The sequence below is a fragment of the Mugil cephalus genome, chromosome 5 (assembly GCF_022458985.1).
Source record: "Mugil cephalus isolate CIBA_MC_2020 chromosome 5, CIBA_Mcephalus_1.1, whole genome shotgun sequence".
NCBI classification, from domain to species: Eukaryota; Metazoa; Chordata; class Actinopteri; order Mugiliformes; family Mugilidae; genus Mugil; species Mugil cephalus.
Window position 1 is genome coordinate 5,279,850 of NC_061774.1, and position 9,448 is coordinate 5,289,297.

Here is a 9,448-nt window from a genome sequence, read left to right on the forward strand (position 1 = left end):
TGTGTCTAGAATTTAGGAGTCAGCTAAACCAATTTGTCGATAGAATTTATCAGCTATATTGCTTCTGCTGTTCAGACCAACCATTTTTGTGAGTATATACGGATCCAGCTGGTTTTCCATTCTGTCAGTCAACTAATGCCAAACCATCTCAGGAGGGTTCCGTTTGGGTGACTGTATAAATGGTCAATGTCCTGTTGAGAAAGAAATTAAGGTATCACTTAGTGCAACAAGATGTTGCTGTACAGCGCTGTGGTACTGGTTAAGTGTTGCGGTAAATAAATAAATAAATAAATAAAGAGCAAGTGTTGTACAAAACCCACTCTCAGATTCTTTTTTTTGCCACATTTGCATATATTATGTATCTGTCTTTCCTTCATGAGCAGCTTGTTATCTGAAAAAGCCTTTTCCTTGTCTGTCCATCCCTACACATTACTTATTGTCTCAAATGTGTAAAGAGGGCAAGAAATTCCACCTACTGAAGTCTTGATTGCTAATGAAGCTGGAGTGTGCCTGTCATGAATTTACATGTTTTTAGCATCTTCATTCCAGACCTCACTCTCTTCTATATTTACTTACACGGGAACTTTAGTCAGGTGATAAACCCTCCCTGTGGCAGTCATGCCATTTCCCCTCATAGTCTCTGTACTCCATGATCAGTTTGCTGAGTCGTGATCAGCTGCTTGTCTGTGACCTACAGTCCTGACAGTGTCCGTATTTATTTGTCCGTATATTCGTATTTGTCTTCCCTGTTACTTTTGAACTGCGACACAGTCCAAATTATTTTGTTTGTTTGATTTAGTTCTACCCCTTGGTCTCATGATCCAAACAGACGTGACCTCACTGGCCATTGCCCTGATGTGTATTTTTACAAGTTAACTGGCAATGCCACTGTATAGGGGAGGTGCCACTCTTTGGGGGGAGATGCCAGGGACGATGCCAGTGCTTATGCCGCTGTTTGGGGCGAGACATTCTGGCTGCAGATCCCTACCGATGGGCCGCTTCCAGTGCAGGCTCTGCTCCCAGGTGTCAGGACCATTGAGTGTATAGACCCCTTCATGGCCTACATCACTGTGATCTCACAATGGTAACTGGAGGCTAAACAGAGGGAAGCTTGAGCTTCGTGCCAAAACAGTCCACTGAAATATGCTAACCTCTGTTGACAGGCTATAGAGCAGGCATGTCAAACATACGGCCCGCGGGCCAGACCCGGCCCGTTGGGTGATTTAATCTGGCCCGGTATAAATTTCTGAGTATGTCAAAAAAAGAAGCGAGTCTCTAGCTCATTTCTATTAAAAGTTGTGATTTTTTTTAATAAATACAAACCAAATGCTCCCTCCGGCCGCTAGAGGGCAGTAAATGTGTAAAAGCGCTCACGTCAAGCATGCGGCACTGACAATCTTGCTTCACCATTCACCACTACTAAAGAAGTTATCGGTCAACACACCCTTCCCAAAATGGCCCTGTCAAAAAAAAGAAGAGTGGACACGGAGTGCAGAGTTTTCCAAGAGAAATGGACGGAGAAGTATTTATTCACAGAAGTGAATGCCAAACCAGTGTGCTTGGTTTGTAATCAGCAAGTTGCAGTATTCAAAGAGTTTAATATTCGGCGCCACTATGAGACTCATCATAAAGACAAGTATGACCACTTGAAAGGACAAATAAGGAAAGACGAGATAAACAAATTGGTCGCTGGTCTGAAGAAACAGCAGTCTCTTTTTACGCACAGCCGCGATATCGCTGATGGGGCTGTAAGAGCCAGCTACATTATTGCCAACCAGCTGGTGCAGGCATCCAAGCCATTTTCTGATGGGGAGTTTGTAAAAACATGCATGCTGAAGGCTGCAGAAGTCGTGTGCCCTGAAAAGCGACCTGCCTTTGCCAATATTAGTCTAACGAGGAACACCGTCGCAGATCGGGTGACAGAACTTTCAAGTGACTTGAGCAGCCAACTGAAAGAGAAAATCAAGTCATTTATCGCATTTTCAATTGCAATAGATGAGAGCACCGATGTCACAGATATTGCTCAACTGGCCATATTCATTAGAGGTGTTGATGAAACTTTGACCATCACCGAGGAGCTGCTTGAATTGGTGCCCATGAATGACACCACAAAAGCAGATGACATTTTCAGCGCTCTCGTTGGAGCGCTGGACAAGGTGGGAGCGGACTGGTCCCGTGCCGTGAGCCTGGCTACCGACGGTGCGCCATCAATGGTCGAGAGAAAGGCAGGCGTTGCCACAAAATTCCGTGACAAAGTACAGACCACAAATGGAGGACAAGAGTTTTGGGCATTTCACTGTATTTTGCACCAGGAGGCGTTATGTTGCAAAACACTGCAAATGGACCATGTTATGAGCGTGGTTGTGAAAACTGTCAATTTCATCAGAGCGCGCGGTCTAAATCACCGTCAGTTTGACACATTTCTCAGTGATAATGACATTCATGCTGGTCTACCATACCACACTGACGTGCGGTGGTTAAGCAGAGGTGCAGTACTCAAGCGCTTCTTTGAGCTACAAGGGGGAAATTGGACAGTTCATGGAGAAGAAGGGACGTCCAGTAAAGGAACTTAAATGCAAGGAATGGGTACAGGATCTTGCGTTTATGGTTGATATTACACAACACTTGAATACACTTAACACTATATTGCAGGGCCGTGACAGAGTTGTCACTCAATATTACGACAGCATAAGTGCGTTCAAGATGAAACTGTCACTGTGGGAGACGCAACTATCGAACGGTGACACCGCGCATTTCTCTTGTCTCACAGCTGTGCGTCCGAAGGCACCGGACTGTCCTGATAATGATTTGGATAAATATAAAGACAACATAACAGATTTGCTGCGAGAGTTTGAGCAGATGTTTCAGGTATTCAGTGAACTTGAGAACAAATTTGGCTTTTTTCGCTCGCCATTTACAGTGAAGCCTTCTGATATGCCAGCTGACATTCAACTCGAGCTTATTGACTTGCAGTGCAATTCCGCTATGAAGGATAAATTTGGGTCCGTGGGATTGGATACGTTTTATCAATATCTTGTGCCAGATTACCCCAAATTAACAGCCATGGCTGCAAAGGTTCTATCCATGTTTGGGACTACTTATCTTTGTGAACAGGTGTTCTCCGTAATGAACAATAATAAAACAAAGCAGCGCTCAAGGTTAACAAATAAACACTTGAATGACATTGTTAAATGTGCTGCTACTCAGGATTTGACACCTAATATCGATGCAGTTATGAAGGCAAAAAGATGCCAAGTTTCAGGAGCCAGCAGCAGCAAGTAGACTGCAGGAGTACAGTGAGAGAGAGAAAAAAAGTGTGATGACACGGAATTTGTTTGCACTCATGAATACAGATAATTAAAAATAAGATTAATCTGGTTTCATATTAAAGACAATTTATATTGTACAGTATATTCTCAGCTTCAGTAGGCCCAGCCTAGTAGTTTGATCTGATGTTGTCTAATCTTATTACCCATGCACTGCTATAACTGTTTATTTTATTTATTTATTTTATTTTATTTTGTATTTCTTTTTTTATTTATTTCAAAGCAGTATGACAATTAAGGCGAAAATATTTTTTTCATAGCTCCCACTTGAGTTTGTTTAGTGTGGTGAGTTGGTTCAGGTGTAAAACTGCATGCACTCAACTGTTAAAATAAACCAGTTGTTAACACATTCACGGCCAAACATGAAAAATATTTTTTTTCCCATTGGTTTTGAATAAATGTGTTGTGCTTAGAAAAGATCCCTTGTTATCCGTGATTATAATATGTAGGGTAGGCTACAAATGTAGGCTGAATGATAAAGCATAGTACTGAAAAACAAAGCTAAATATTTGGAGTTGACATTCTTTTACTGATCCGGCCCACCTGAGAACAGAAAGTCTGGATCCGGCCCCAGAGCCAAACTGAGTTTGACATGCCTGCTATAGAGTTTGAGATGTTTGACAACCAGTTAAGCCCCGCCCCTCAAAAAACGTCACATGTGTACAGATATATACATCGGAACCATTGGACGGTTGCGTCAATGCAGTCACAGTTCGTATGCAATAATTTTTCAAATATCCGATATTCAACAGCAAAGAAAACATGTAACCTAACATATATATTAACTCATACCTCGTGTTTGTAGAAGCCATTTGAGATGTGGAGCAAAAATGTATGGGGATGACAGTAATGGCATTGCGTGCATCCTCAGAACCACAGAGGTAGCAGAAAACGACAGAACACAGTCATCTTTTGATAGCGAGAGGCAGGTAGCAGTAGAGGCTGCCATTTACCCCAGCCCAGTTTTATAACCTGGAGAAGGGCTGGGTATCAGTACCACGGCAACAATAATAGTTTGTATGGCGGACGGAACAAACCTCAGGGTGGAGAATTGCACTGTGTTTAAGAAGCCGGCTTCTACACCAGCATCATCTTCGTCATTTAAACAGGACACGGCGCAACGGTCGATAGCTTCAAGTAATATATAAATGTTACTGGTTAGATTCAGAATATTGGTTGTGATGTTTAAAATTACACAGCCCAAATAGTACTTTGTTGTACCGTATTTTCCGCACTATAAGGCGCACCTAAAAACCTCCAATTTTCTCAAAAGCTGACAGTGCGCCTTATAATCTGGTGCGCCTTATATATGGACCAATATTGAGCCACAGCAGGTCTCGCAACTACGGTAAGCAGCCGCCGACTTCATTTTCCCCCGTAGAAGAAGCGCGCGGTGCATGCTGGGATATATGACTGCGCGAGGCGTGCCGTTTCATTTCCATTTGTGTGTTTATGTAAAGACCCCAAATGGCTCCTATTAAGAGACACGCTTACGACGCAGAGTTTAAACTCAAGGCGATCAGTCACGCAGTAGAACACGGGAATAGAGCAGCAGCGAGAGAATTTAACATTAACGAATCAATGGTGCGGAAGTGGAGGAAGCAACAAGATGACCTGCGCCAAGTAAAGAAGACTAAACAGAGTTTCCGAGGGAACAAAGCGAGATGGCTGCAGTTGGAGGACAAACTCGAACAGTGGCTTGTTGAACAGAGAACAGCAAGTAGAAGTGTCAGTACAATCACTATTCGAATGAAGGCAACAGCGCTAGCAAGCGAACTTAACATTAATGAATTTAAAGGCGGTGCTTCTTGGTGCTTTCGGTTTATGAAAAGACGTAATCTCTCCATCCGCACACGAACTACTGTTTCACAGCAACTGACAAAAAGACTACCAAGAAAAGCTGGACACTTTCCGCGCATATTGCAAAAACAAGATTACTGAAAAAAATATCCGGCCGGAGCACACCATCAACATTGACGAGGTTCCACTCACCTTTGATATTCCTGTGAACCGCACTGTGGATAAAACGGTACGATAAATGTTCGCACCACAGGGAATGAGAAGTCGTCCTTCACTGTAGTTCTCGGTTGCCAGGCTAATGGCCAGAAACTTCCTCCCATGGCTATGTTCAAGAGGAAGACCTTGCCAAAAGAAAACTTTCCAGGCGGCGTCGTCATCAAAGCTAACTCGAACGGATGGATGGATGAAGAAAAGATGAGCGAGTGGTTGAGAGAAATTTACGTGAAGAGACGGGGTGGCTTTTTCCACACAGCCCCGTCCCTATTGATCTACGACTCCATGCGCTCCCATGTGGTTCGAGTGTTACTATATTGTGATTGCACTAACGTTTGATTTACCGTAACAGTATGAGACTGTTTTTTACGTGTTTATTGAATCGAGGAAAAGTTCCCCTCCACTATGTGATATAAATGTTGCACTACATGTTATACCTTGCTGTTGTTAAAAGATAAACGAAATACCACGTCACTGACTTTACCTCGGGGAAAATAATAAAACGGCTGTTTATCCATTTTGGGAGTGAACGGAGTTGTCAGAACGCTGGTTTGTAATCTATTAATAAAAAAATATTTTGTTGACATTCCCTTTAGCGCAGCTCTAATGGATGCATAACGTAACCCCAGCCTCTACTGTAGCGTCTATTCTATGCGCCTTATAATGCGGTGCGCCTTATATATGAACAAAGTTTTAAAATAGGCCATTCATTGAAGGTGCGCCTTATAATCCGGTGCGCCTTATAGTGCGGAAAATACGGTACATGTTTGTCTAGTTATTCAATAAATATTTGAGCACTTTCAAAATGTATTCATGTAAAAGATTTTTGAATGGGGAGGAGTGATGACATTTACGCAACGGATTGCTTTCTCTTCACATGATTAATATCAAATGAAGTTGAAAAAAGTATCGAATGAAGTGCTCAATTTGTATCGGTACTGATATCGACATTTTTTAAACGATTCCCAGCCCTAACCTGGAGGTACGTTTGTGAGTCCCTAGTCATGCTCCCCATACCCTCTCTTCCACGCCAAAATCCTGCCAGTAACTTGGAAACTGAAAAACGAAACGTTGAAACTGAAAAAACAAAAACAAACAAACAAACAAACAAAAAACACTGAAAGACACTGAAAAAAGATGGACATGAAGAAGAAATCTGAAGACTGACATTGAAAAACACGTATATCAAAAACTCAAATAAAATATGCCATTTACTATGCCTGTTTTATTTTCCAGTTGAACATTTATCAATGCCAATACTTTCAGTATGGATACAATGTTTGTTACAATGCCAATACTTTTTTTCAATGCCACAGATTCTGTTGTCAATGTCAAATATTAAAGGCAGGGTTCTGGCTCCATATACAGTGGGGGAAATAAGTATTTGATCCCCTGCTGAATTTGTAAGTTTGCCCACTTCCATAGAAATGATCAGACTCTGGTTTTTATGGTTGTTTACTGGTTATGGGTATAGACAGAATATTAATCGAAAATGCATAAAAAACACACAATCTAAAAGTTATAAATTGTTATGTATTTTATTAAGGGAAATAAGTATTTGATCCCCAACAATTCACTTAGAATTCAGGCTCCTACAGATTGGCTGGTGCGCATGTGGCACACAGCTGTGCTCAGTCAACTAATTACCAATACTCCTGATCTTAACTCGTCATGTATATAAAGCACACCTGCTCTAAGAATCAGTTTCTTACATTCCAACTTCTACAGCACCATGGGCAAGACCAAAGAGCTGTCAAAAGATGTCAGGGACAAGATTGTAGACCTGCACAAGGCTGGTATAGGTTACAAAACCATCAGCAAAAGGCTTGGTGAGAAGGTGACAACTATTGGTGCCATTATTCGCAAGTGGAAGACCCATAAAAGGACCATCAACTGTCCTCGGTCTGGAGCTCCCCGCAAAATCTCGCCTCATGGAGTGAGGATGATGATGAGAAAGGTGAGGGAGCAGCCTAAAACAACACGGCAGGAGCTTGTTAATGATCTGGAAGCAGTTGGGACCTCCGTCACCAAGAAAACAGTTGGCAACACACTGCGCCGTTATGGATTGAACTCTTGCAGTGCCCGCAAGGTCCCCCTGCTCAAGAAGGCACATGTACAGGCCCGCCTTAAGTTTGCCAGTGAACATCTAAATGACTCAGAGAAGGCTTGGGAGAAAGTGCTGTGGTCTGACGAAACCAAAGTTGAGCTATTTGGCATTAACTCGACCCGCCGTGTTTGGAGGATGAAAAAACGTGAGTATGACCCAAAGAACACCATACCCACGGTTAAGCATGGAGGTGGAAACATCATGTTTTGGGGCTGTTTTTCAGCAAAGGGTACAGGGCAACTTCACCGCATTATGGGGCCAATGAATGCAGCCATGCACTGTAACATCTTGGACAAAAACCTTCTTTCCTCAGCAAGAACACTGAAGATGCCTCGTGGGTGGGTTTTCCAACATGACAATGACCCAAAACATACTGCCAGGAGAACAAAGGAGTGGCTCAAGAAGAAGCATATTAAGGTCATGGAGTGGCCTAGTCAGTCTCCAGACCTTAACCCGATCGAAAACCTGTGGAGGGAGCTGAAGCTCTGAGTTTCCAAGAGGCAGCCAAGAAACTTGAAGGATTTAGAGACTGTCTGTAAAGATGAATGGGCCAAAATCCCTCCTGCGCTGTGTGCAAACCTGGTGACCAACTACAAGAAACGTCTCATTGCTGTGCTTGCCAACAAAGGTTTCTCTACAAAGTACTGACTTGTGTTGTGCTTGGGGATCAAATACTTATTTCCCTTAATAAAATACATAACAATTTATAACTTTTAGATTGTGTTTTTTATGCATTTTCGACTGATATTCTGTCTATACCCATAACCAGTAAACAACCATTAAAAACCAGAGTCTGATCATTTCTATGGAAGTGGGCAAACTTACAAATTCAGCAGGGGATCAAATACTTATTTCCCCCACTGTATGTCAGGATTTTTTGTTTGTATATGTTTCTTTTGTCATGGAGAAGTGCATTAGAGAGATGTATCATTTTACTGTCAAGTAAGTGGCTGTATTTTTCCTATGTTTCTAGAGGCAATGAGGCATATGTTATTTACTAAAACTGTGCAATGTACATGCATATTCACATAGTTTTGGACAATAATAATTAGAAGAATTTGAATTGTGATTTAGCATTAAGAATAATGAAGGGCAGATTATGAATCAGCACAATGGAGCTTATTAATTAATTCTGCAATCAGTTTTCTTCTCTTTCTTCTATTATTAGTGTTCTCATTTCAGTTTATGCAGTGCAAAGTCATGTCTTGTTGGTGGGAAAATAATTAGTTGCATTTGGTTTTACTGAGGTAGTGCACCCCTTTCAGTTTACGAACGGGCAACTTGTTCTGTTTAGTTTAAGCAGTCAGTCCTGGTTCAGCAAGTAGTCTCCTCCAAAGTGACCCATTTTCAATGTTAGTTTTCCTTGCACCTTGTCACGTACCACTTGTTTAATCAGCTACTATCTCTCCCATATTCTTTTTAGTGTTTACACTCTCAGATCAATACAGCCCACCTCCAGCAATAGCAGCAGCAGCCTCCTCACCAACCCCCTCAACAGAAGCTGTTCAACATACCCCATCAGGTAAAACATAGCACTGCTCTCTATCAAAGATATGAGGTATGGACAATTATATGGTATGTTGTGATTCCATCATACATTCTTTATGAATATGGGTTGCGACAATTCAACCAGTTGTATTGTAAGATATGTTTCTCTATGGTGTTTCAAATGCGTGCTCCATGTGCCCCCTTTAACTTGGAGCACCTACCCCTCCAAAGGTCTCTGCACGGCCCTGGTCAGATTCTTGAATTTCAAGATTAATTTCATTTCTGCAGTTATTGTGCCCAATTTTATCATAAAATCCAGAACCCTGGTAGTGTTTTTGTGTGATCGAAGCCATACTTCACTAGTTGATACCATACCTTTATCTTATTACATATTACAAGCATTTAGCCGTATGATTTTCAGCTTTGACATCTTGTCCTACTTTCTTGGCAAGAGTCCATGTTATCTGCACCTGAAGAAACTTCAAAGGTTCTTGAAATTTCCAGATAGATGCAC

General features: G+C 41.9%; 1 pseudogene; it reads left to right on the forward strand.

Annotated features, from left to right (window-relative positions):
- The first annotated feature begins 1,475 nt into the window (after nt 1–1,475).
- LOC125008524 lies at nt 1,476–5,678 on the forward strand (annotated as a pseudogene).
- Nucleotides 5,679–9,448: the final 3,770 nt, after the last annotated feature.